Source organism: Pelobates fuscus, chromosome 2 (assembly GCF_036172605.1).
Source record: "Pelobates fuscus isolate aPelFus1 chromosome 2, aPelFus1.pri, whole genome shotgun sequence".
Lineage (NCBI taxonomy): Eukaryota > Metazoa > Chordata > Amphibia > Anura > Pelobatidae > Pelobates > Pelobates fuscus.
The window spans coordinates 364,954,559-364,982,348 of NC_086318.1; the positions used below are offsets into that span (position 1 = coordinate 364,954,559).

Below are 27,790 nucleotides of genomic sequence, written 5' to 3' on the forward strand. Positions count from 1 at the left end.
AGGGTGACCTGACAACTTGTGAAAATGAACCAAAAAAAATATAAAAAAATATATAAACCAAACAAATCTCTGTCAAAAACCATACATTCAAAAATGTTGTTTTAAAAGCATAATTCATATAAGGAAAAGCAAACGTACGTAATGAAATCATTGTATGGCACAATATACCAAATATAATTTACTACATTCAGGCATTCAATAAATGTTCTAAAATTCAATATAGAATTCAATATAAAATGCAGTGTGTGGTCCAGGAGCTGGCTGGTGGCTAATGGCTATAGTATTATAAATAGATAATACTATATAGTAGTAGGATAAAAGAGGGTGTATATACCAGATAGAGATGGGTTTTAGTATTTAAGGTGTCTTGTACCTTTAAGTGCTGAATATACGTATTATACCTTTAAGTGCAATAGGGAAGGGTAAATGCAAGAACAAATGAAAAATAAATAAAAATTGTAAAAATAGATATAAATCAAAAATTAGAAATAAAATAGAAGATGAAATATATAAAGAAGAAAAAAGAAAGAAATAGACAAATAGATGGGAAGATTAAAAGACAATAATGCCATCAGCTCTCAGCAGGCTGCGACTCCCCAAGCCGCTTGGGCACTTCCTTCCAATTCTCTTCGCTGGCCAGGACTACCGCCATCGCGGGGCCTCCCTAACTGTCCCCTTGGGAGGCACCGCGCCCCCCCGCAGCCAGTGCCTCCTTGATACCCGCCTGTAGCCCAGAGTTCAGGATATCCAAACCTATAAGCGAGAGGTGGACCCTGTCCCTGCGCATAAGGTTGGAGTTGTCTCCCTCCAATTCCGTGTGCCTCACGACAAACCCCCCGAGGCGGCGAACAAATTTCCCAATGGCCACATTAAGCTTGCGCCTACTGCGCTCCACACCCCTCGCATGAGGCAGCTCACGCCAACAAGGCCTGGACACGATTTCCGACCAGATCAGGATCAGAGCAGGAAAGAGAGCCATACAACAAGCCAGATCATGTCTTATCGCATGTAGGAGATCTACTGACCTGCTGTGCCCTAGGTCATTACCCCCGCGTGGATAACTAAGGTCACTGGCCCCGACACATACCTCTGAAGGGACACACACTCAGAGTACACTTGTTGCCATAACATACCCCTAATACCTCTCCACCTTACCCTGGCTACCTCATAAGGGAACCCCAAATTTCTTCCATAGGAACGCTCCTCCGCTCGCCGTGCTGCCCAGTATACGAATGAATGACCCAATATCTAAACACAGCGAGGCCGAGGACCTAGGAAGAAACAAACGTTATACCAAATGAGGCCTGACATAGGACCTGTACCCAAGGGGTACAATTCAGTGCCTGTGGGGGTACGCGAAAACATGTGGGTAATGGCGGTGGTGCCGGCCGCCGCACAGGTTAAGAACCACTGGCTGAGTCTATCGGGTGTCCCATGCACTTTGGGCCACCTGATATACATGTGCCTTCAGGGGTGCAGTCGCACCCCTGTGTTCCTGCAGCCAGAGCTGGGAGGAAGTAACAGCTTGCATCTACTTCCTCCCAGCTCAGATACCGAGCACTACGGGGAGGAGGGGGCAGGTAGAGCCAACCGGGAGAGCAGCAGGATCCCAACTCCCACCACATTCCAGCCAGCCAAAAGGTAGGCTATATGTGTTTTTGTGTATCTGTGTGTGTGTGTGTAGTGTTTGTGTGTTTACCTGTATATCTGTGAGTCTGTATGTGTCAGTGTATCTGCATGTATGTATCTATCTGTATGTCCGTGTATACGTCTGTGTCACTGTATGTGTCAGTTTGTCTGTGTGTCAGTGTGTGCATCTTTGTGTCAGTATATGTGTCTGTGTGTCAGAGTGTGTATCTGCATATCAGTGTATGTGGCTGTTTGTCTGTCTGTCAGTGTGTGCATCTGTATGTCAGTGTATGTGGCTGTGTGTCAGTGTATGTGACTGTGTGTCAGTGTGTGTGTCAGTTTGTCTGTGTGTCAGTGTGTGCATCTGTATGTTAGTGTCTGTGTGTCAGTGTGTGTCATTGTGTGTCAGTGTGTGTGTCACAATATGTCAGTGTGTTTGTGTATCTGCATGTGTCAGTGTGTGTCTCTGTATGTGTCTGTGTGTCAGCCCCAGCATACGAAACTAAACAGTGTGCGACAGGGAGATGACAGCAGCCCCACTGGACCCCAGGGAAAGCCTATACTCCAGTTCTCCAAAAGGTAGGGAGGCTGGGTGGGTTTCAATCAAACTAATGTTAACAAATTAACTTCTGAGTGTGTGAGTGTGTATCTGTGTGTGTCTGTTTGAGTGTTTGTATGTGTTTGTCTGCAAGTTTGTATGTGTGTGTCTGAGAGTTTGTGTGTGTGTCTGTCCGCGAGCTTGTTTGTGTATGTGTGTTTGTCTCTTAGTGAGTGTCTGTTTAGGTGACCGGTCCCCATCTGATTACAAAAGAAAGGTGATTTTACTTATCTGTTTTCCCACTCTGTGATGGTCTCGCTGTGGCTGAATCCTCCTCCATGGCTCAGATAATCAATCTTGATGATCTCAGCCAAGCAATGCTTTCCCATAGGAAAGCATTGGGAGGCTATTGTGCATGCACTAATCTGCATCTCCTCAAAGAGATGCATTAAATCAATGCATCACTATGGGGAACATTGAGCGCCTCTATGCCGAGCATGGTTTGAGTGACGGCCACTAGAGGTGTTACTAAGCAGCAATGTAAACACTGTCTTCTCTCTGAAAAGGCAGTGTTTGCGTTGAAAAACCTGAAGGGACAAGCTATAGACACCAGAACCACGATATTAAGCTGCAGTGGTTCTGGTGACTATAGTGTCCCTTTAAGAATTCTATTTTTGTCACTTCTATTTTGTATCTGTGTGTCAGTGTGTGTATCTGTACTTATGTCAGGGTATATACCTATGTGTCTGTGTATCTACATGTGTGTCAGAGTATGTAACTGTGTGTCAGGATTAGGGATCGACCTATTATCGGTTCAGCCGATATTCTGGATTTTGACAAATATCGGTATCGGCCACTATTGATACCGATATTGCCAATAATGTGAGAGGGGGCGATGGCCCAGCGCACGCAGGGCAGGAGATTCCATAAGGCAGCACGGGTGGCCGCCTTAGGGCGCACTGACTATGGGGACGCAACAATCAAGTGACTGACAGGAGGGAAGCGCAGAGCACTCCCTCCTACCAGTCACTCAGTGTAGAGTTGTCAAGGGGAGGAGAGTTGACCACGGTACAGGAGCTTCAGTTTCCTGTACCTGGCCGGACTGACAGGAAGTGCTCTCTCAGTGAGGGGAGAGGAACACAAAGGGAGTAGAGAGGTACACTAAGGGAAAGAGAGGGGAGGTGAGGGGAGAGGAACACCAAGGTACAGGGAGGGGAAGGGAGAGGAACAGCAAGGGACAGGGAGGGGAGAGGTACACTAAGTGACAGGGATTGTAGAGGTACAGTAAGAGACAGGGAGGGGAGGTGAAGGGAGAGGAACACTTAGGGACAGGGAAGGGAGGGGAGGAGAGAGGAACACTTAGGGACAGGGAGGGGAGAGGTACACTAAGGGACAGGGAGGGGAGGTGAGAGGAACACTAAGGGACAGGGAGGGGAGAGGTACACTAAGGGACAGGGAGGGGAGGGGAGGTGAGGGGTGAGGAATATTCTTGAAAACATAAAAACATCTGACTGGCAGATGTTCAGTTAACAGAAGATTTGTGTAGAAATTGTTTCTTTTTTCAAAACGGTAAATGCACAGAATATCTGTATCAGTAAGTTATCGGCTATCGGCCTGAAAGTTCTCGATATCGGCTCTCAAAAATCAATATCTGTCGATCCCTAGTCAGGATATGTATCTATTTGTCTGTGTGTCAATGTGTGTATATGAGTGTGTGTCAGGGTATGTATCTATGTATCTGTGTATTTGCATGTGTGTCAGAGTTTGTATCTGTGTGTCAGGGTGTGTATCTATGTGTCAGGCTATGTATCCTCAAGTGTGTTAGTGTATATATCTATGTGTCTGTGTATCTGCATGTGTGTCATGGTACGCATTGGTGTGTCTGTCTGTGTGTCAATGTGTGTATTTGTGTGTCAGGTTGTGTATCTGTGTGTCAGTGTATCTGTGTGTCAGGGTATGTATATGTGTGTGTTAGGGTATGTGTCTGTATTTGTGTCTGTGTATGTATCTATGTGTCTGTGTATCTGCATGAATGTCAGGGTATACATCTGTGTGTCAGTGTGTGTGTCTGTCAGTGTGTCTGTGTATATGCATATGTGTCATTGATATATTTATATTTATCTGCCTGTGTGTCACTGTATTTGTGTACCAGTGTCTGTATCCATATGTCAGTGTGGGTATCTTTGTCTGTATGTTTGTCAGTGTCTGTATCTGTGTATGTATCCTTGTGTCAGTATGTATCTGTGTGTGTCAATGAGTCTGTGTGTCAGGGTATATCAATGTGTGTATCTGTGTGTCATTGTATGCTTTTTTGTGTCTGTGTATCTTCATGTGTAGCGGAGTAGTAGTATAATCCACGGTATCTCCGCTGGTAGTTCGATTCAGCATACAAAGTGTAGGTAGCGTAAATACAATCCCCTTTTCCCAAGAACTAGACGACACATAGTTTGGGAGTCAACTGAGCTTTTATTGCAATGCAACCTTTATATACAAGTCCTCATGCAAGTGGTTTCCATAATGGCATTCCAGGGGTTTTCCCCTGGTGGACTCTGTGGAAAACTTAACTTGCAATGCTATTTCCTATCATGCTTTTATGTACTGAAGAGATAATTGTGTACGAGTATACTGTTAATTACATTATCTCTCCGTACAGAAAAATATAACATTTAACATAAAAATACACAACTTGTAAAATTTTCAACTGAATTGCCTGAAAGACCCTTCATTGAATGGCTGGGATCTGAGCGCACCATCTGGCGAAATACCGCTCAGATCCATTCGTTAGAAAAGAAAAGCCATTCGAATTAAGGGTTTCATACGAATACCCATTGACATTACACAGTTAGATGCTGGCTGTTTGAATAGGAGGGTTTGTGGAGTTTAATCTGTCGAAAGCCGCTCTATTTACACAAATGGATGTAATTATACGAATGGCATGGAATTCCAGCAGTGTTCGCAAGGTTGAGTAGCCGATTTTAGTTCCAGGCACTCGACAACCAAACACCGCTGGGCGTTCTTAAACTAAGATGGCCGCCGCCACTTGTTCGGTTATACGAACGGCAGCCACCCATAAAATCATTAATGTTCTGCAGCTAGAATGTTGCCAGTTCGTTAATTGGAGACACACAACTCCCCTGTGTGGTCTCCTGTTCGGTGGTTTATTTGTTTCACGAACAGTATATTCCACTATTGCTCGTGAAACTAGAGTACGAATGCCCTCAGTCTTTTAGAGTATAAAATGAACACATGGACAGTCTTTGGTATACTGAAGTGGCTAGGTTTGCCACAGCATGTTTGTCAGTATATGTGTCAGTGTGTATCTGTGTAAAAGTGTGTGTATCTGTGTGTGAAGGTGTGTTTCAGGATATGTATCCTTGTGTGTCAGTGTATGTATCTATGTGTGTGTATCTGCATATGTGTCAGGGTAGGTATCTGTATGTGTATTTGTGTGTCAGGTTATGTAACAGTATGTCTGTATCTGCATGTGTGTCAGTGTCTATATCTGTGTCTGTATCTGACTGTGTGTCACTGTATCAGTGTCCATATCTGTATGTCAGTGTGGGTATCTGTGTCAGTGTATGCATCTGTGTGCCAGTGTCTGTATCTGTGTATCTGCCTGTGTGTCAGTGTATGTATCTCTGTGTCAGGGTAAGTATCTGTGTGTCAGGGTGTGTATCGGTGTACCTGTATGAGTGTATCTGTGTGTCTGTGTATATGTATGTGTGTCAGTGATTTATTTTGTCTGTATCTGTATGTTTGTGTATCATTTCCTTGTGCCTGCGCATCTGTATGTATGTGAGTGTGTGTATCTGCAGGTGTGTCTGCGTATCTGTATCTATATGTGTGTCAGTGTTTGTTTCTGTGTGTCTGCATGTGTGACAGTTTGTATGTCTGGGGCAGAGGAGAAGCAGGGTTAGCCTGTGGCATAGTAGAAGCAGGTAGAGTCTGGGGCAGAGGAGAAGCATGGAGGTTCTGGCGCAGAGGAAAAGCACGGAGGTTCTGGCGCAGAGGAGAAGCACGGAGGGTCTGGGCGAAGGAGAAGCAGGAAGAGCATGGGGTGGAGGAGAAGCAGGAAGAGCATAGGGCAGAGGAGAAGCAGGAGGAGCCTGTGGCAGAGGAGAAGCATGGGGCGCCCGGGGCAGAGGAGAAGCATAGGTAGCCTAGGGCAGGGAAAAGGGGGAGATTGGACAGAAAAAAATGTATAAATAATATATGAAATAAATGCAACTATATTAATAACAAGATCTAAAGTGTGTGCTTATGGAATGTAGTATATAGGAATACCAGTTTGTGTAGGCGATGCAGTGTGCGTGTGTTTAGTGGATGCAGTGTGTTTTTGTGTAAGGGATAGAAAGCAGTGTGTGTTTGTGTGTAAGGGATGTATTGTATTTTTCTGTTTGTGTGTAAGGGATGCATTGTGTGAATCTGTTTTTGTATGTGTAAGGGATGCAAGGTGTGTTTCTGTGTATGTAAGGGGTGCATTGAGTGTGTGAAAGTGGTGCACTGAGTGTGTAAGAGATGCATTATGTTTCTGTGTGTGAGAGAAGCAGTGTGTGTTTGTGTGTGTGTGTGTGTGTGTGTGTGTAAGGGATGCATTGTGTGTTTATGTGTGTAAGGGATGCATTGTGTGTTTCTGTGTATGTGGGCAAGGGATGCATTGTCTTTGTGTGTAAGGGTTGCATTATGTGTGTGTGTAATGGATGCATTGTGTGTTTCTCTGAGTGTAAGGGAAGCATTGTGTGTTTTTGTGTGTAGGGATGCATTGTGTGTTTCTGTGTATGTATAGGGAAGCACTGTGTGTGTGTGTAGTGTGAAAGAGAGTTTGTGGGGTAGGATAGGGGCTGAGTCCTACCAGCCCCTTTATTCTTCTCTCCCCCCTTCCCTAGCCTCTCTCCCCTCTAGTCCCTTACTGCTCTCCCCTCCTGTCCCTTAGAGCTCTCCTCCCCTGTCTCCTAGTGCTCTCTCCTACCCCCCTGTCCCTTGGTGCTCCCCCCATCCCTTAGTGCTCTCTCCTACCCCCTCCCCCTTAGAGCTCTACCCTGTCTCCTGTCCTTTAGTTAGAGCTCTCCCCTGCCCCATTAGTGGTCTCTCCTCTGTCCCTTAGTGTTCTCTCCTCTCTCTCACCCCATTAGTTGTCTCTCCCTCCCCCCCCCCGCTAGTGGTCTCTACTCTCCTCCCCCTCCACCCTTAGTGGTCTCTCCTCTTCTCCCCCCTTTCTATTAGTAGTCTCTCCTTTGCCCCCTCCCCCTTAGTGGTCTCTGCTCTCCTCTGCCACCCAGTGGTCTCTCCTCCCCCTTTGCATTAGTTGTCTCTCCCTTCCCCTCCTTTCCATTAGTGGTCCCTTCCCTCCTCCCCCCTTTTCATTAGTGGTCTCTTCTCCCCCCTTAGTGGTCTCTCCTCCCCCCTAGTGGTCTCTCCTCCCCCCTTGTTGTCTCTCCTCCCTACCACTCTCCCTAAGTGGTCTCTTCTCTGCCACCCCTCCCATAGTGGCCTCTCCCCCCACCCTTAGTTGTCTCTTCTCACCCCCCTCCCTAGTAGTCTCTCCTCCTTCACCCACCCTCTCTCCCCTTGTGGTCTCTCCTCCACCCCCCTCCCTCTCTTAGTGGTCACTCCTCACCCCTCAACCTTAGTGGTTTCTCCTCACCCCATCCCCCCTAGTGGTCTCTCCTCCACCCACTCCCTCCGTTAATGGTCTTCTCTTCGGCCCTTACCCTTAGTGGTCTTTCCTTTGTAATACTCTTTTTCTTTCCCTTTGTTTGGCTGTCTGTACCCCATCTATGTGGTCCATGGGTTTGCATCTTTTAACAACCGACCACCCCTGGCTGTTAACCGCAAATTGCTTGATAAAGAAAGTGTTTCCCCTGTGTGTCTCTCGAACGTGGGCAGCGGTACATGGTCGTCGACGACCTGGAACTAATTCCGGCTACTCTACCCTGCGAACACCTGGTGAGCTGATACTGCTGCCCAACCAACTTCCCGAACCAGTAGGAGAATGACGTTCGGGAGACCTAAACGACCGAACAGGGGGAACATTCGTAATGCTAGCAGCCAGGGGGAGCCTTTGTCGGCATTCGTGTAAGAACCCCCGAAGAAGACTGGGCTAGCCTAAAATTCCCTGGAACTGTTTTGGGGCTTCACCTCAAGGCCAACTGGTCAAAACTTCACTTGAATGGCGTTCCCGAACCACCGATCGGATCTGAGTGATATTTTGACAAAGTGGGCACTCAGATCCCAGCTATTCGGTGATGTGATTTCGTGGGGTTCTGAAATATTAAAATGTGTTTTATAATGTTTGGAAATATTGTATATTTTCTGTACCTGAGAGATAATTGAATTAAAGAGTTGTTCTTACTCAATTATCTCTCAGACACAGAGGAGGAGTCTGTGAACTCTTTACTTGTCCCTTGTCTTCTCTCAGGTCCATCAGGGAAATGCCCCTGGAATATGATTTAAGAAACCCCTTACATGGGGAGTTGCATAAAAGCCAACTGTGGCTGAATAAAAACCAGTTGACTACCAGAACTGTTTGTCGTCCAGTTACTGGGGGGGATATTGCCTTGGATATTTGATTGCTTCCTCAGCTACAAGGATTTCACAGCGGAGATATTTATGCTGGATATTGGAGCTCCGCTACACAAACACTGGCACATACACACAGATACACACTGGCACATACACACACTGGTACATACACACATATGCCCACACTAGCATATACACACAATGAGACATACACACAGATACACAGATGCCCACACTGGCACATGCACACAAATACACACACTGGCAATTACACACACAGGCCCACACTGGCACATACACAGGCCCATACACAGATGCCTACACTGGCACGTACACACAAATACACACACTGGCAATTACACAGACTGGCACATACACACACAGATACAAACAATGGCACATACACACACTGGTACATACACAAAAATACGCACTGGTACATACACAAAATGGCACATACAAACAGATGCACACTGGTACATACACACACTGGTACATACACACAAACGCCCACAGTGGCACATACACAAAAATACACCCTGGCACATACACACAGATATACACACTGGCACCAACACACACTGACACACACAATCTTACAAACATTGTAGCACCAGCTTACCTTTTGGGGTCTGGGCTGAGCTTGAAGGGGGTGAGTGTAGCGGAGAGCTGTTATTACACAGGTTATCTCCACTTAAGATCCCAGTAAGGCTCAGGAACAAGTATTAGAAATCCATAAGGCAATAATTCCAGCAGGCAAAACACTCCCACAATATCCCAACATCAATCCCTATGACTGGACGACACACAGAATCAGGAGCAGAACTAAACTTTTAATCACACAGATTCCTTATAAAGGCTTCTCCCATGCAAGGGAGGGATTTACAATAATTGGTACAGTGGCCAATAGTACAGTAGTTACCTCCCCATACATCTCCTCCCCTCAGTGTGACACATAATCCACTTATACATGCTACAGTTTTACCAGGTTTCTGGATGTACCCTAAAACAGTCAGGTACAATTATCTAAGTGGCACCCCCTGGTAGCCCTGATCTGGGTGACCAACATATTCAAAATTCACCAAGATAGGGCCAGGGGTTCGGGAGTTAGGTGGAAGAGACAATTTGACCGCACATGAGGTGGTAGACAAAAAGGGTTCCATGTGTTTTGGCCCTGCGGTTGGTCTCCGTTCAGGAGATAAAATACACATAAATCCTTGCCATCCACTATTAAATGGGTATTCGTCTGAATACCCTTGTTCGCTACTTTTAATTCACCGGACGAGGGGCTGATTGGCCCCTCCGTTCGGGAGTTACGGAGCTCTGGAGGTCTCAGCGGTGTTCGGGTAATTGAGTGTCCGATTTGAGTTCCAGACACTCGACGACCAAACACCACTGAGGTTTCGTGCGTAAGATGGCCGCCGCCACATGTTCGTATGCCGAACGGCGGCCACCCAGATACATCTATAAAGTACCGATTGCACCAATTAACTTGCGGTTAGAGAAGTGTGAAAGCCTAATAAGGTACACACTTCTCTCTGGGGTGGTCTACTGATTCGGTAGTTTTCATTCGTATGGAATACGGATGAAAACTAACGAACAAACATACGAATGCTACATACAATTTTAGTTATACATGAGAATAAACACACGAATTGCAATTTTAACATAACCCTTGAGGACAGTCCAATGCCATACGCTACAGTGAGCATGTAGCTGCTCACTCCAGCCTCTCCATGCTGCCTGTGGTGCTTCTGCTGCCTCCTTTTCGTTCCCCATAGCGGTCTCTTTAGCTGGGAGGAAGTGACTTTCCTCTCATCTGGCAGAAACTGCAGGGCCGGTCAGGCTTTTAAAGGGTCGGGCACCCGACCGAGCCCCTGCTCAGAAATAACACCCATTGAGTGAGTATTGAGTAGGGGGCTGGGGGCTGGGGGACAGTTATTGAAGGCATTTTAAAATGTGCTATATCCTGGAAAGCAAACACACAATCTGACATACATTGATTGTATGTCAGATTTTGTGTAATTTAAAATTACACATGGGGTGTGTGGCGACCTCACCACTGGCTTTTGGAGGGGCTTGTTTGCCAGCCTCCTGCCTTGTGACTATGGCCCTGTGGTGAACTGGGGGTTAAATAAGATACTGTTTCTGCCTCTTGGTCTTATAACTGGAACAGATTTGAACTTTTAAAGTGGTACTTCGGCTACAGTCGAAGTGTTGAAGTGGCAACCATTCGACATTCGAACACGTAGCGGCGGCCATCTTATTTGGTTGAACGTGTTCAGCTGTGTTTTGTTGTCGAGTTCATGGAACTCAAATCGGACACATGACGGCACGAACACCGCTGAAAAGTTACCTTCCAGGGAACTTCGACAATTCGAACGGGAGTCGAACGGCGTTCAGTGAGTCGAAGCCCACGAACAAGGGACACACATTGACTATGTGCATTCACCATTTTGTTCGGTAATTCGAACGGTACTTTGACTGTTTAAAATTGACCGGCTGCACAGCCTAACTGCTTTGGGCATGAAACCATGCGTGCGGTCGGTCAAAAAGAGTCTTCCAGGAATTTCCTGAACCCCTGCTCTGATCTGGGTGATTTTTGGATATGTTGTTCAACCAGGAATTTCCTGAACCCTTGCTCTGATCTGGGTGATTTTTGGATATGTTGTTCACCCAGATCAGGGCTATCAGGGGATGTGACTTTTATGGGGATGTTGTATTTTGGGTTACTTATTGGACTTTGTAAAAATTTGAGTTTTTTCTGTCTGGGGATAATTATGTTAATACATTCTCTGCCTTAATTATATCACAGGCAGAGGGGAGGGATTGTGTACTGTATGGGGGAGTGTCATTCATTGTCACATTGTTTTTTATTTGCTTGTACACTTTGTGTCCCTGTGCCCAACAAGGTTCACCTGGGCGTCACCTTTGTTGTGAAACCTGCATAAAAGCAGTGGTGTATCCTGGTTTTGTGCTGCCCTAGGCAGCACAAAACTCAGGCGCCCCCCCCCCCCACCCAACCTTTACCCCGCCCCGCATTCTAAATACACACATTCACTGACACATACGCATACACTCGCTAACAGAAACACACACTCGCTAACAGAAACACACACTCGCTAACAGAAACACACACTCGCTAACAGAAACACACACACACACTAACAGACACACTAACAGACACACACACACTCACAGGCAAGCAGACACACACACACTCACACACTCACAGGCAAACACACTCACAGACACCCACACTAACAGACACCCACACTAACAGACACCCACACACACTAACAGACACACACACACACACAGACACACACACACTAACAGACACACACACACACACTAACAGACACACACACACTAAGACACACACACACTAAGACACACACACACACACTAAGACAGACACACACACACTAAGACAGACACACACTCACTAAGACACACACACTCACTAAGACACACACACTCACTAAAACACACACACTCACTAAGACACACACACACTCACTAAGACACACACACACTCACTAAGACACACACTCACTAAGACACACACTCACTAAGACACACACTCACTAACAGACACACACTCACTAACACTCACTAACAGACACACACACACTCACTAACAGACACACACACACTCACTAACAGACACACACACACACTCACTAACAGACACACACTCACTAACAGACACACACTCACTAACAGACACACACACACTCACATTAACACTTTTCTTCTTTTTTTTTTTTTACTTTAACCCCCCCAGCTTCCTTACCTTTGGGAATGCTGGGGGGGGTGTCTCTTCCTCCCTGGTGGTCCAGTGGCTGCTGGGCGGTCGGGCGGCGCTGCTGGGCGGGCGGCGAGGGAGCACTCCCCCTGAGCTGTCTGCTCAGCTCCCTCGCGCGCCGCAGAGTGAGGCTGGGAGCGGCTCCGCCTCCCAGCCTCACTCTGCGGCGCGCGAGGGAGCTGAGCAGACAGCTCAGGGGGAGTGCTCCCTTGCCGCCCGCCCAGCAGCGCCGCCCGACCGCCCAGAAGCAGCCCAGCATGTATGTTAGCCGCAAGGCTAACAAGACATTTGCCTTGGGCATTTGGGGGGCGGCTTTTTTTGCCGCCCCCTGGAAAATGCCGCCCAAGGCAAATGCCTTGTTTGCCTCGCGGCTAATACGCCCCTGCATAAAAGGCCAGTGCGCCTCCATTAAAATTGAGTTCCTATTTTACCCTCAACATAGAGTCTCATCTCATGTGTGGGGGAAAAGGCTGCATCTACCCTGGGGATTGCTATATCACTATACTCCCCTGGAATTATAATCACTAAGCTCTTATAATAGCTGTTCCTGCTACTCTCTCTTGGAGGAGAGGTTCACCCACTGGAAGCTGGATCCTGGTCTTGGGTCCAGGGTGGATGGAAGACGGCGAGTTCCTAGAACCGGGGTACAGGAAGCTCCGTTACAGTGTGGGGTGTCTACCAGACAGTCACTAGAGGGCTTCCTGAATTGGAACGGACCTTTGGTCCGGTATCTGACGCAACGTCCTCACGCTCTGCATGATGATCTCCAGTGTCAGATTTTTCCCGTAGGAAAATTGATTCAATGCTTTCCAATGAGGAGTTCTAATGCGCGCGGCCATTGCCGCGCATGAGCATTAGGTCTCCCCCCTGCCGGCTGATGTCGGCGGGGGAGTAGCGTAGGCGGAGCCTGACCCAGTACTGGTGGACCTCGCAGGATTCTGCAGGGAGGGAGGCGCGAGTGAGGGGGGCACAGTAGCGACCTATAGTGCCAGGAAAACATCTTTGTTTTCCTTGCACTACAGAATCCCTTTAAATTGAAGTGAATTTCAAATGAATGCCAAAATAGCAAAACTGGAAGCATATTTGACTTAGAGAATGTTTCCAGTTGGCTATATATACCTTGAATTTACTTTCAGTTCTCACTTTATTGAATAACCCTGAATGTTTCTATTTCTCCTACTCATCTGTAATGTGTCCCCTGGCCATCCTTGGACTGAACTGGATTGTAATGTGGTTTGCAAAATCTTTACTATAAAATCACAAGAAAACAAATCAACACCTGAAACGAGATTAACAAGTTATAGGTGGTGTTAATTGCAAATAAGTTATTTCCTTTAATATCTTGCATTATTTTTTTTTTTCAATAAGGAACTTATATTCCTCATATGTTTGAGCTTTATTTATTTATTTTTTACATTTGCTTGTGGAAATGACTCTGCCATTATACAACTCAATACCTGAAACTTAAAGGGTTATTCCAGGCATCAAGACCAATTCAGTGATTCAAAGTGGTCGTAGTGGCTGTCTGTGTGTGTCTCTGTGTCAGTATGCCTGTCAGAATGTGTCTCTGTATCTGTATGTTGTCCGTTTGTGTTTGTGTGTGTATCTGTATATAGTCAGTGTGTATCTGTATGTGTCAGTGTTTGTATCTGTATATCTGCATGTGTGTCAGGATGTGTATTTGTGTGTCTGCATGTGTGTCAGTGTGTGTGTCAGTGTATCTATATGTAGTCAGTGTGTGTACCTTTGTATCTGCATGTATGTCAGTGTTTGTATTTGTGTATCTGCATGTGTGTGTCTATCTGTGTGTCAGTGTATCTATATGTAGTCTGTGTGTATCTGTATTTTCTGGTGTGTATCTATATGCGGTCAGTGTGTATCTGCATGTGTTTCAGGTAGTGTATTTGTGTGTATCTTTATGTAGTCAGGGGGCCCAATTAATGCTTGCCCAGGGTCCAGTCAAAATTAAAGAAGTGCCCCACATACACACACATACACTGCCCCCAACACCAGGGCCGGCGCTACCATAAGGCGGCCCAGGCGGCCGCCTTAGGGCGCACCGGCCCTTGGGGCGCAAAATCAGGCTGACCGGAAGGAGGGAAGCGCACTGCGCTCCCCTCCAACCGACGACCTTTTGTAGCGTGGCCGAGCGCCCAGTTCTGCGGGCGCGCGAGGGAGCACTCTCCCATGTGTGCTTCCTCTTCAGCTCCCTCGCGCGCCGCATACTGATACCGGAGCTGGAAGATGACGTCATCTTCCGGCGCCGGCATCCCTACGCGGTGCGCGAGGGAGCTGAAGAGGAAGCACACATGGGAGAGTGCTCCCTCGCGCCCGCCCGCCCGCCCGCCAGCCCGCCAGCCCGGGAGACAGACAGCCCGGGAGAAAGACAGCCAGCCAGCCACCAAGGGAGACAGCCACCAAGGGAGACAGCCAGCCAGGGAGCCAGCCAGCCAAGGAGCCCAGGAGCCCAGCAGCACCACTGGACCCCAGCGAATCCCTTCAGCACTCCAAAAAGGTAAGGCTGGGGGATTAAATTACTCACGCACACACTCACGCACACACTCACAGTCACTCACAGACACACATACACTCACTCACGCACACACTCACAGACACACATACACTCACTCATGCACACACTCACAGTCACTCACAGACACACATACACTCACGCACACACTCAGACACACATACACTCACGCACACACTCACAGACACACATACACTCACTCACGCACACACAGAGACACATACTCACAGACACTCACTCACACACACAGACACTCACACACAGACACTCACACACAGACTCTCACACACAGACACACACTCACAGACACTCACTCATACAGAGACACATACACACTCAGACACACAGACACTCACTCACACACTCACTCACACACACAGAGACACATACACACACAGACACACACTCACTCACTCACAGACACACACTCACAGACACACAGACACTCACTCACACACTCACACAGACACTTACACAGACAGACACTCTCACACACAGACACTCTCACACACAGACACATCACATACATTCACAAATTATTTTAATACATAAATAATATCCACCCAGCCTCCCTACCTGGAGAGCTGGTGTGGATCATTCCCTGGGGTCCAGTGGGGCTGCTGGGCGGCGTGCGGCAGGGCTGCGATCAGGCGCGGCGAGGGAGCTCTAACCTTTCTGCTCTGCTCCCTCGCGGGCTGTCTGCTGATGCCGCGGGAGCCGGAATATGACGTCATATTCCGGCTCCCGCTGCATCACTAGACAGCGCGCGAGGGAGCAGAGCAGAGAGGTTAGAGCTCCCTCGCCGCGCCTGATCGCAGCCCTGCCGCACTGGGGGCGGAGATGGTGGCCGGCAGGAGGGAGAGCTTACCTCCCTCCGGTCACTGAAATCTTGCGCCCCCGGAGCCGGTGCGCCCTAAGGCGGCCGCCTGTGCCGCCTTATGGACGCGCCGGCCCTGACCCCACACACACTGCACCCCTCTAACATACCACTGTTCCTATGCCCTATATCCTATAAAGGTAAGTTGTCAATCTGTTCTTAAATGGTTTGACTACTTACTCTGGGACGGGGTCCTGGCACTACTGGCACCATATCCACTACACTGAGCTGTAGTGGTTATTGTGCCTGGATTATTTATTTAAATAATATAAAAGTGCCCCTCCCGAGATCAGGCTCTGGATCTGCCACTGACTTAAACTAAGGTTTGCTGCATTAATACAGGTTTATTCCTAACTCTTAATGGTTAGACCTATGACTGTGTTCGAATACTTGTTCTGTTACCCCAAGGGGTTAACACCTGTTATTTGCTGATTTCCTGCTCTGTGACAGAATTTAAACCTTTCAAATTCTGTCACTGGGTATACAATCCCGTCCAACCAGAATTATAAAGAACGCATTATTATAAGGTTTTAAGAGAATAAATTCTTATAAGCATTACCTGCAATTACAAGCACGGTTTGTTCTTCAGATTCCTGTTCTGCCTGATGATGCAAAATTATTATGTCAAGGTTCTACCTGTTAATTATGCATTTGGAAGCCAAAACATCATATTTTATCAAATACTATTTAGTTCTCTATTTGCTTTCCCTTTTCCAATATTTTCTTGATTATGAGTTTCTCACTTTATTCTCATACTGTGTGCTAGTCTGTACCTTACAAGTATTTCCTGAAATATTTATGTGACTTTATCAAATCATAAGGTAAAAGTGCTTCTGTTTTTCTAGATGCTCTATTATTACAATAAGGATTAGACTTTCAAATCCTCTAACATCTTGGTCAAGCTTACCTTGACATGCAGGGGTAGGAGGGCACTATAGGATTCTATAGTGCCAGGAATACAGCTTTGTTTTCCTGGCACTATAGAATCCCTTTAACCCTGCATTACCCATGTAATGCATTGTAGTTTCTCTTGCATTGCAGGGTTGAGTCCACCTCTAGTGGCTGTCTTGCAGAGGACATCTAATGTCGTTAACCCCTTAACCCCTTAAGGACCAAACATCTGGAATAAAAGGGAATCATGACATGCCACACGTCATGTGTCCTTAAGGGGTTAAATTCCCCATAAGAAAGCATTGACGCTATTGATCTGTGGCGCCAAGTCGAGGCTTCCTTATTGACACCTTGTATGTCACCACAAGCCAGGGTAATGAGTAGATGGATGTCATCTTCATAACTTTGGGGATAAACCGTTCGGAATTGGTTTAACCCCTTAAAGGATCACAATAGGGTCAGGAACACAAACATCTGCGTGAGCCGACAGGGGAGAATAAAGTCCCGGGGAATAAAGTGTGGGAACCAAGATTCCCACCCCCTCAAAAAAATAATATACACTCCAGTGTGTGTATGTATATGTGTGTATATATATATATATATATATATATATATATATATATACACACACATACATACACATACATACACACACACACTGACACGCATACTCAGACACACACACACACACTCACAGACACACATACATATACATTCACAGACACACATATACATTCATAGACACTCACACACACTCATACATTCACAGACACACACACTCATACATTCACAGACACACATATTCACAGACACACATACACATTCACAGACACACATATTCACATTCACAGACACACATTCACAGACACACATACACAGACACACACAATTTTTTTTTATTTTTTATGAAAAAAAATGTCCACTGGAGTGCTGGCGTGGACTTGTCCCTGGGGTCCAGTGGGTCGGGCGCCTGTCTTCAAAGACTTTTGTGAAATAGTGTAATATGAGCATCACGACCTATTTAGTAATTATGAGAATATGCAAAAGTAGAACATCTCTTAAAACGAAATTTATTATACACTGGATTTTGCTACAGTGTACCAACACGTCTTTTTAAACTTTAAACTTCAAATTATTACTCACATAGGCGTGCGCAGCAAACCCCCCCCCTCGGTCGGGCGCCTGCCCAGCTGCGGCGAGGGAGCTGTGTGCTCTCTGCTCCCTCTTGCCGTGCGGGCTGTCTGCTGTAGCTGGGAGCTGGAATATGACGTCATATTCCGGCTCCCGGCATCAGCAAACGGCGTGCGGCGAGAGGGAGCAGAGAGCACACAGCTCCCTTGCCGTGGCTGATATGAAGACAGGCGCCCGACCGAGGGGGGATTTTTGGGGTCCATCACCTCGTTCCCCCCTCCCCCCTGCCTCCCATGACAGGGGGAGGAAGGGGGGTATTTGGGGGCGCTGAGTGCCTGCAGGACTCAATCCATAGGCGTGCCGCGGGGATTAGGGTGTGCCCGGCACACCCCGTGCGCACGCCTATGCTGTAATGTAAACACTGCATTTTCTCTGAAAAGACCGTGTTTACAGCAAAAAGCCTGAAGGTAATGATTCTACTCACCAAAAGAAATTCAATAAGCTGTAGTTGTTCAGGTGACTATAGTGCCCCTTTAAGGTAACACGTTGCCCAGGACCTTGTGGCACCAAAACAACTTTATCATGATGAAGTTGTTCTGGTGCCTGTTGTTTTCCTTTTAATTAGCCTTTTTCATCAAAATCATCAGCATACCTCCACTGTCCAAGTGATCTCTCCACCCAATCACTCTTTTCATCTACTTCCAAACCCAGTTTCCCACCCTTCTAATTAGCTTTAATCCTTCCTGATCAGCGTCTCGCCCAAATTGTCTGCTTCCTTTTTATCCACTATCTTTACTGGTCAGTCACTGGAGGCTGGCATAAGTTACTAGCAACCACAAGTCAGCTATCTACAGGCAAAAGTGTAAGCAATCATTCCTATTCTGATAAAACAAACATAAGGGTAAATGTATAAAAAGTAGTGCAGCTGCAGCCCCCTTTTCTGCTATTTTTGTTTATTTTCCTGTGTGTGCCATATGCAAACCCCTTTTTTCAAAAGTGTGAATCTTCCTATGTACACTGCATCTCTTTTTGCATCAGATTTTAGGCAAAGTAGCAGCCAATCTTTCACTTCATGGAAGGAAGATGACATGTATAAAGGTTGGGGTATAATATTTATACATAACAATGTGGCACATTGAGGGAAAATAGTCACGTCACTTTTTATACATAACTCCCATGTAATATAAATACAACCATAATTTTAGAAAACCTACTGCTGCACTATATCTATACTTACCTCCAAGGTCCTTCTCAGTCCTTCCCAACAAAGTGTGTGATCATGTCCAGCCTAGTGCAATATTGCTTACCTAACAAATACAATGTCTGCAAAATCATGCACATAATGGACAAAATAATAGGATGTTGAAACAAGGATGGTTTAAATGTAAGTTACATATTACAACTTATTTTTTATACATCAAAGTTTTTATGTCAATAACCATTATCGGTGAATTAGCTGTATAAACTGACAGTTATTTACAATAGTGATAATTTAAAGTGAATTTCAAATTTAATATAAAAACCTGACCTGGAAAAAATTATCTATTCCAGCGATGCTTTTCTGGCCTTAAATCTAAAATTACTTTGAATTCTTACTTTATTAAATAATCATGTGAATGTCTGAACAAGACACAATGCGAAGGTTAAATGACTTCCATATAAGCACAGCGGAATATTTGTACTCAATGCGCACGTTGAGTGTTTGTCCTGGCCAGGAATAAATGATCAGTTAAAGGGATACTCTGAGCATGAGAAAAACTACAGCTTTATGTATAGGTTTTGGTGGAAGGAGATTGTCTATGCAGTCTAACAAGTGTAAAGGTATTTTCTGTGAAAAGGCAGTGTTTATATTTGTCTCTATGAACACCTCTAGTGGCTGTCACTCATTCAGCAACAAGGCGTACTTCTTACTATAGTCCTGCAATTTCTGCAGATATGGTGTTTTCACACTCTACATGAAGACGCCAAAGACTCCCTTAAAGGGACACTATAGTCACCTCAACAACTTTAGCTTAATGAAGCAGTTTTGGTGTATAGAACATGCCCCTGCAGCCTCACTGCTCAATCCTCTGCAATTTAGGAGTTAAATCCCTTTGTTTATGAACCCTAGTCACACCTCCCTGCATGTGACTTGCACAACCTTCCATAAACACTTCCTGTAATGAGAGCCCTATTTAGGCTTTCTTTATTGTAAGTTCTGTTTAATTAAGATGTTCTTATCCCCTGCTATGTTAATAGCTTTCTAGACCCTGCAAGAGCCTCCTGTATGTGATTAAAGTTCAATTTAGAGATTGAGATACAATTATTTAAGGTAAATTACATCTGTTTGAAAGTGAAACCAGTTTGGTTTTATCATGCAGGCTCTGTCAATCATAGCCAGGGGAGGTGTGGCTAGGGCTGCATAAACAGAAACAAAGTGATTTAACTCCTAAATGACAGTGAATTGAGCAGTGAAATTGCAGGGGAATGATCTATACACTAAAACTGCTTTATTTAGCTAAAGTAATTTAGGTGACTATAGTGTTCCTTTAAGAGATGCATTGATGTAATGCTGAAAGGTACCATGAATACTGCAAATACAGAGCGAGTCTATGAGAAGCATTGTGTCAACTGAGATAATCAGTAATTATTGCAGCCTGGGAAGGAGTGGCTGTCGTGTTATAACTGCTGCTGAGGTGGATAAAAGGTGAGTGAAACTTTTTAACAGGGGCCCTAAAGAAACAAGAAGCACTTCTAATGTTAGGCATACATTAATATGTCTAACACTATATTGCTCATTAAACAGAGAAATTTAGTATATTACAAACTAAACACTGCAGTCACTTCATTATCCAAAGATCTTGCGTCAATCATGGTGTAGATTTATTGCAATATGGGAATTTTTAATTGCTGTTAATTTGTAAAAGGTTTGAGTGATCACACACTCAGAAATTAAAATTCACTTTGCATGACATGCCATTTCAGATGTGCTCTCACACAATGCAGTAAAGTAGTTTTCCTATATTTGTGATTAAGTTCCCAATTTACTAGTTATATTTTTGTTCTACAGAAAAATGATGCAGCAATATGCAAAACAAACAACCTGCATGATGATATATATTGAGCAACCAGATCAGTAAATCGGCCTATGTGTGGGACATATTATATGTCATATTATGCTGAATAATCAAAGAGTGTATCTGAATCCAAAGCTGAACTGCAGCAATCACTATTATAGGAAACAGACAGGATCACAAATGGAGATGACAGCTTAACTTTAACTGACCCCCTATAGGTAATAAATATATTATTTTATTTATCATATAGATACATCATATACTCTGCTGAAATGTTTGCATTAAAAACATTTACATATCTTTGTTGCAGTGCTGCTGTGATTGCAGCTTTGTGGGTATTATTGCAACAATAACAATAAATATGTTTATTGTAGAGTGATCTTATTTTACGAAGGTTATTAGTCCCACGCCCCCATTTGTTAAAATAATAATTGTCACGCCTAGGATGCATAGTTCATTTTTGCACTTTGGAATATTATCCTTTAATGTAATTTGGGTAGTGCTTGCCTGGTGGAGATGGAATATTGTCAAGTTCAAAAGGGGTTAGTTTGATTGTATGAAAGGTCAGATGACAGAAGGGGTAATTTAAATTGCATAGGAATGTAAAAGGGTTTTATCCTATGCATGAATCCTGTGATTACTCAAAGGCGCTGCAAGATGTGAGATTCTACAATGGAATAGCCTGAATGTCTGGCTCAGCCATATAGCCTGTGTGTGTCTTAATTGATGGGTCAATCTCTTTGATATGTTAATGGCCATTAGCCATTGTTCTCGTATCATATCAAAAGGAAAAAAACATTACTATTTACCCACAGAATAATAATTAAGCATCATTTTTGTTATATTTGGAATGTGACAAGCGCCATCTTCTAAACAAGCCCAAACATGATTGGCATAACTTTTAACCATAGGGGAAGGAATTGTGATGTCCGCTGTATTGGGTCGCAAGTAAGTTGTGCGACATATGTATAGAATGGGAAAATAATAACAAATTCGTAGATGCAATTATTATTTCTGTGGCAGGTACATAAGAGAAGATAGAACCAAATGTTTCCATTTGGATTGATGTTGGTCTGGAACACAAGTGGGTGGTCACTCATTATAGATACGCCATTACTCCACCTCTAGACCAGATGTGGTAATCCACAGGGTATATATCCAATGATACTGAAATGTCTGTGTACTTGCGTTTGGCCAGAATCTAATTCTAAGTAAGTCACCATCTTTCCTACCACTGGGGCAGAAGTATTTACTTTAAAGAGCTGAGTAAGTGATTAGGACTTTCTGTTATTTTATCCCTTTTGTTTTTATCTGTTGTTGGTGTAAATAATTTGTTTTCTCATCTATTTTTTTTGTATGCACTGTGACTATTTTTTTGCTCATAATAAATATTCCTTTATTAAGTTCTGCCTTTTGTCTGGTTAAGAATCACGTTACATGAAGAGACTAATTTGTATTGTTGCAATTCCTTAAATATTTTGCCAAGTTGTATTTGGTGGGTTTTTATTATTGATCTACCTAGGGGACCAGGGCACCCCATTTATAAATTGTCTTGGTGGTGACCGTGTTAAAATAGTAATAGTAATATTATTATGTTTCAGGGTGGGTGGTGTTTAGGGGGATTTTGTCATTATTTCCGGTCAAGTGCAGACAAATAGTGAACTTTAACCCTTTCACCACTCAACTATGTCACGCACACTCTTGAAGTAGGGTGCGTTAGTGACAATAATAATTAAAAAACAACAACGAAATAACGTATGTGTAGTCCAGCACAGGGACAGTGTATTTTCTGTAGTTGCTCCTTCTCCTGGGAATTAATCAGTTTTGTTCAGTCCAATGTTTATAATAGAAAAACATTAAGAACATAAGAGTGGCAATTACCATTCTCCCAATCAAAGGCTTCTCATAGAGAAATACTGAATCCAATGCTTCTCTATAAGAAGCATTAGTGGAATTTGGTATCATCATGCTGTGCATGATTATGCCATATGTACAGAGTGACCAGATCCAACATGTTTACAGGGACACATATAATTTTGTAATGTTTATAAAAACACATGAAAAGGGTTGCCATGCAGTATGTATAGTGCATATTCTACAGGATTATTCATTGCCTAATTGCTTAAAGGAAAACTATAGTCCCAGCAAAACAAAATTGTTTTCCTGGCACTATAGCTCCCATCCTGTGGTTGAGAAGGGAATAAAAACCCCTTCTGCAACTTTCCTCTGCTCCCCCCCATCAGCTGGCGGTAGAGACCTAATGCGCATGCGCGGCAATGGCCACGCTCCCATTAAGATTGACCCATAGGAAAACATTATACAATGCTTTCCTATGGGAATTTGGGTGACGCATTGCCTGAGGATGTCCAGCATTAGGCGACCAAAAGTCGTCCAACAGCCCGGAACTCCCTCTAGTGGCTGTGTCTGGTAGACAGCCACTAGAGGTGGAGTTAACTCATAAAGGAAATTATTGCAGTTAATTAATAACTGCATTAATTATCATTGCTGGGTTAAGGGACCTGGGGCACTGCACCCAGAAAACTTCAATAAGCTGAAGTGGTCTAGGTGCCTATAGTGTCCCTTTAATCTTATACAGCTTCTTCTGAATTCTACATAATACAGGGCAATCCTCCTCATGTGCTTTCCATCGATATGTATATGTGATATGTGTCCCTGAAAACATGGTGAATCTGGTAACTCTGCATATGTAAAGACCTTGAACAATCTAAGATATTAAAGAGGAAGCACCTTTTGTGATTGTCTGCCTGACAGCCACTAGATGTGCAACCAAAAAAACAAAACGAGTACAATGATACTAGGATGTAAGGTAAATAACAGTGTATACCTCCAACATTGGGAGGTATGGATTCAAGACGGGTGGGCAAGCCTTCAGGAGGCAACACCAATGATGCAATTTGTGTCACTGGCAATGCCCATAATGGGCAGGCACATACAGTAGTGGGTTGCCACATCCACGGAAAGGTTGAACCAGCCTGGTGCCAAGCATGTCATACTGATGGACAGCCTCCTGACCTCTTTCTGCAAGATCTTAGTTCCTGCCGCACAGCATGAACAAATCTAATGATGTGCCTGCACTGTGCTGGTGTAAAATAGGGACTGTCCAGCCAAAAGCTGTATAGTTGGCATGCTTGACAATGTTACACACATTTATTGAAGAATATAGACACTTATGCCCTTTCAAAATTCACCACAGATACGGTTTATTTAAAATGTAAATATGTAATTTATCAGAATTGGCAAGGTTTTACTCAGCCAGACAGAAGAGGCAGCATCTATACACCAAAACTACTTCATCAAACTCTATAACTAAAAATATACATATGATGAAGCCATACTTGAAGTAGTTTGATTTCGTGGTCCATTAAAATATATTATTTCCACTAGTTTTATCAAATGTAAGAACTATCACACCTGGAATTCAATTTATTTCATTATAAATGTTAACACTCCGCTATAGGACTGGTATCAAACTAATTGGGAAAACTGCAGTAAGATACACTAATAAATTAATAAAAAAAAAAGTTATATATATATATATTATAATTATTATTTTTTTGTTTCGTAAACATAATACATAAATTGTATATTTATATAATATATAAATTGTATATTATTTAGCTTTGTAACCATAAAGTAATGTTAAAGGATTTTAATGTATTTACATATATATATATATATATTAATATGATATAGTTAAAAATCAATCTCCATATTAATCAGTTTAACTAAGATTACGTATCCCTGATATTACTGATGACGTAGGATCATTCACTCTTCAACACGTATAATACAACCAGCAGACAATAGGAAATACTACAGTGCCCTGATTTTGTTCACTAAAATCCTCTCAATAAAGCTTTGTTGAAGACAAAAAAAAAATCGAAAAGCCTGAAAAGAAAAGTGCCACGACTCCAGAGAGTCAGCAGCAGAGGCTGAGCCGGCTCAGAGAGCGAGTCTGTACCAGGAGGATTCCAAGTGTACCGCAGCTCCCACTGTCTGAGCCTCTCCAGCACTGTCACAGCCGCCTGCCTGCACCATTCAGAGCTCCCCTGTGCAGGTAAGAGCAGGAATAGCTGCATTGTGCCTTCTCTGCCACTGGCAATGCCCTGCCACCCTCTACCCAATACTGCAGACACTGGCACCTCTGGCACCACTGACTCCCACTCTGTTATATAGAATAGCCTGGGTGGTGTGCTCAGACTGTGCCATCCAGGAATCACTGCTGTCCTGAGATATAACACTCCCCTAGGGATTGGGGTAAATTCTTTTTATTAATCATGCAGAATGGCATAACTGAAACAAGGGTCTGCTGGAGACAGAGCAGCTGGAATGTGCCTGAATAGACAAGGATGTCAGACCGGATCCTACATATAAGGAAGGGAATTATAGCTCCTAGATGTTGCTATTACTGTATAACTGATCACTTCTAGACAGAGAGGGAACAACAAAAAACTTGCTTGGACTTTGTATGGAAAACCAGGAAGGATTGGAGTGTGTCCTGACTATAAAGAACCATTCTGGGGGCAACGTTCTAAAAGTGGAGCAATCAGCAGGAACGTTCTAATGGGTTCCACTTTTAGAACTTTGCCCCCAGAATGACTCTTTCTACAGAAAGCATTACGTGTCTATTTACTATGCAAACTATAAGCTTCGGACTAGGTTTCCCAATCATGTCCTGGCAGCCAGAGGCTCCCAAGCTGCCCTGATCTCCCTTACATCGCTTAGTCTGGTTTTCTAAGCATTATGTGTAATGTAGTCTACATCAGCTGGAGTGCATGCAGTCCTCAGTTCATCTAATAGTTAAACCTGCATTGGAAGGTTATATAGTGTCATGTGCATGGGATTTAAGTAGTGTTTTTTTGTTTGTTCCTTTTTTTATATATCATTTCTGTTTTATCAGTAACATGTTTATACCGAATGTTCAATGGAATGTCAGGCAGATGTTTAACAATTTATCAGTAAATGCCGGATTCATTGTGTGATATATTTTTTTTTTAGTGTTTTAGCTTTGATCTTTTATTAGATAGCTTGTGGAAAGACCGTATCTACAAAAAACAAATTTTTATATATATATATATATATATATATATATATATATATATATATATATATATATATATATATATATATATATATATATATATATATATATATATATGTGTGTGTGTGTGTGTGTGTGTGTGTGTGTGTGTGTGTGTGTGTGTGTGTAAAACATGATGATGATTTTGTAATGAAATCTTTCAGTCCTTTTTTTTTTTGTTTGTTTGTTTATTTGTTTCTTTTGGTAATGGAAAAATTGATACACGCTTCTAGAGAGGAACTCCCTGGGTGAGGGAGCTCCCCCAATCTGTGACCTTCCTCTCTAGAAGAAGCTTACGTGTCCACATTTCTCCACTGAGCTGATGGTGTGAGGGACACGTCTGCTTAAACCATCTAGCAGTCTGGAAAAATAATGGATAACTCCATCCTCCTGGACTGCCAGACCCCTTTGGGATGGACCTTATTAGCATATGGGACTGTATGTTTGGTGTACCAGCACGTCTACCTCCCCCTCCTGCCCCCTTTACTTTTTGCCAGAATGTCATAATGCTCAATCAGCTTTGATCTCACTTTCTGCAATTGAGAAATGCAGAGTTTAGTGGTGACTGTACATTAAAAACTGCTAGACCTCTGCTGGTTGTGCTTTTAGATTTTGATTTAAAAAAAAAAAAAAAGATACACAATTTGTGCCATTCAGCAACTTGATTGAGAGATATATATATATATATATATATATATATATATATATATATATATATATATATATATATATATATATATATATAATGATGATTCAATTTTTTTTTTTAAATAAATAAGTTTATGTTATTTTAATTGTAAAAAGGCAAATCTCCATTCCATGTGCAAGTACTTGGCATGAAACATTTTGTTGCTGATTAATGCATATTTATATATTTCTATTTCATATTTATATATTATATATTTCCATATTTCTTAATATGTTAAATAATACATGAATGTTTACAGAATGTCCTTTGTAACATATAACCCCCATATTAATATTATTATTATTGCTATTTATATAGCGGACAATGATCTCTTTTTATCCTGTTTTCTCGATTCATATGAACAAAAATATTTTAAACTCTGCTGGCTGTTCAGGCACTTCTTTAAGGTGCAAGAATTAATCTGTTTTAATATTATGCAAGGAAAAATCCAGATTTGTTTTTTAAACGTGCATTTGTGATACTAGATGTGTTGTTTAAAGAAAAAAAAAAAAAAGTCGAGCGGGGAGAGAGAAATTGAAACACCACTGCCCATATAAATCACTATTTAGTAGATAAACCCAAAATGAAATTTGTGCATTTATAATCGTTTTTTAATTTAGGTATATCTGAAAAACCGCTCGCAAAAGCTGCAGATTTCTTGTCTGCTGCTTTTGCAAGCCCTCCTCTTCTAATATCACCCAGACTTTCTGTGGCTGTCCAATCAGACTTCCCTATGCAGCTCAATGAGAAGTCAAAGCAGGTGCTCTGGGCAATTACTGCCTTTTGAGTATAACTTCACTGAGCTGAACAAACCAGGAAGTAACAGGACCTGTTGTCTGACTGCCAGGGGGTGTAATTTTAATAAATAATACATTTTAATAAAGTTAAATTCTAAAAGTGTAAATTTGTGTTAAATGGGGGGGGGGGGGGATAAAAAAAGAGGACACACTCTTTACACATAAAAGCACTTCTGTGAAGTATAGTGTTCCCTAAACTGTATTTTTCCCAGAAACCCT

General features: G+C 43.5%; 1 protein-coding gene across 2 annotated transcripts in view; it reads left to right on the forward strand.

The window, feature by feature from the left end:
• Positions 1–24,913: 24,913 nt before the first annotated feature.
• The window catches only part of RRBP1 (ribosome binding protein 1), a 58,360-nt gene continuing 55,483 nt past the window's right edge, over positions 24,914–27,790 (forward strand). For both annotated transcript variants that reach the window (XM_063443698.1, XM_063443699.1), the window contains exon 1: positions 24,914–25,063. The gene's annotated coding sequence lies outside the window, so the exon portion shown is untranslated. The remainder of the gene's footprint in view (positions 25,064–27,790) is intronic.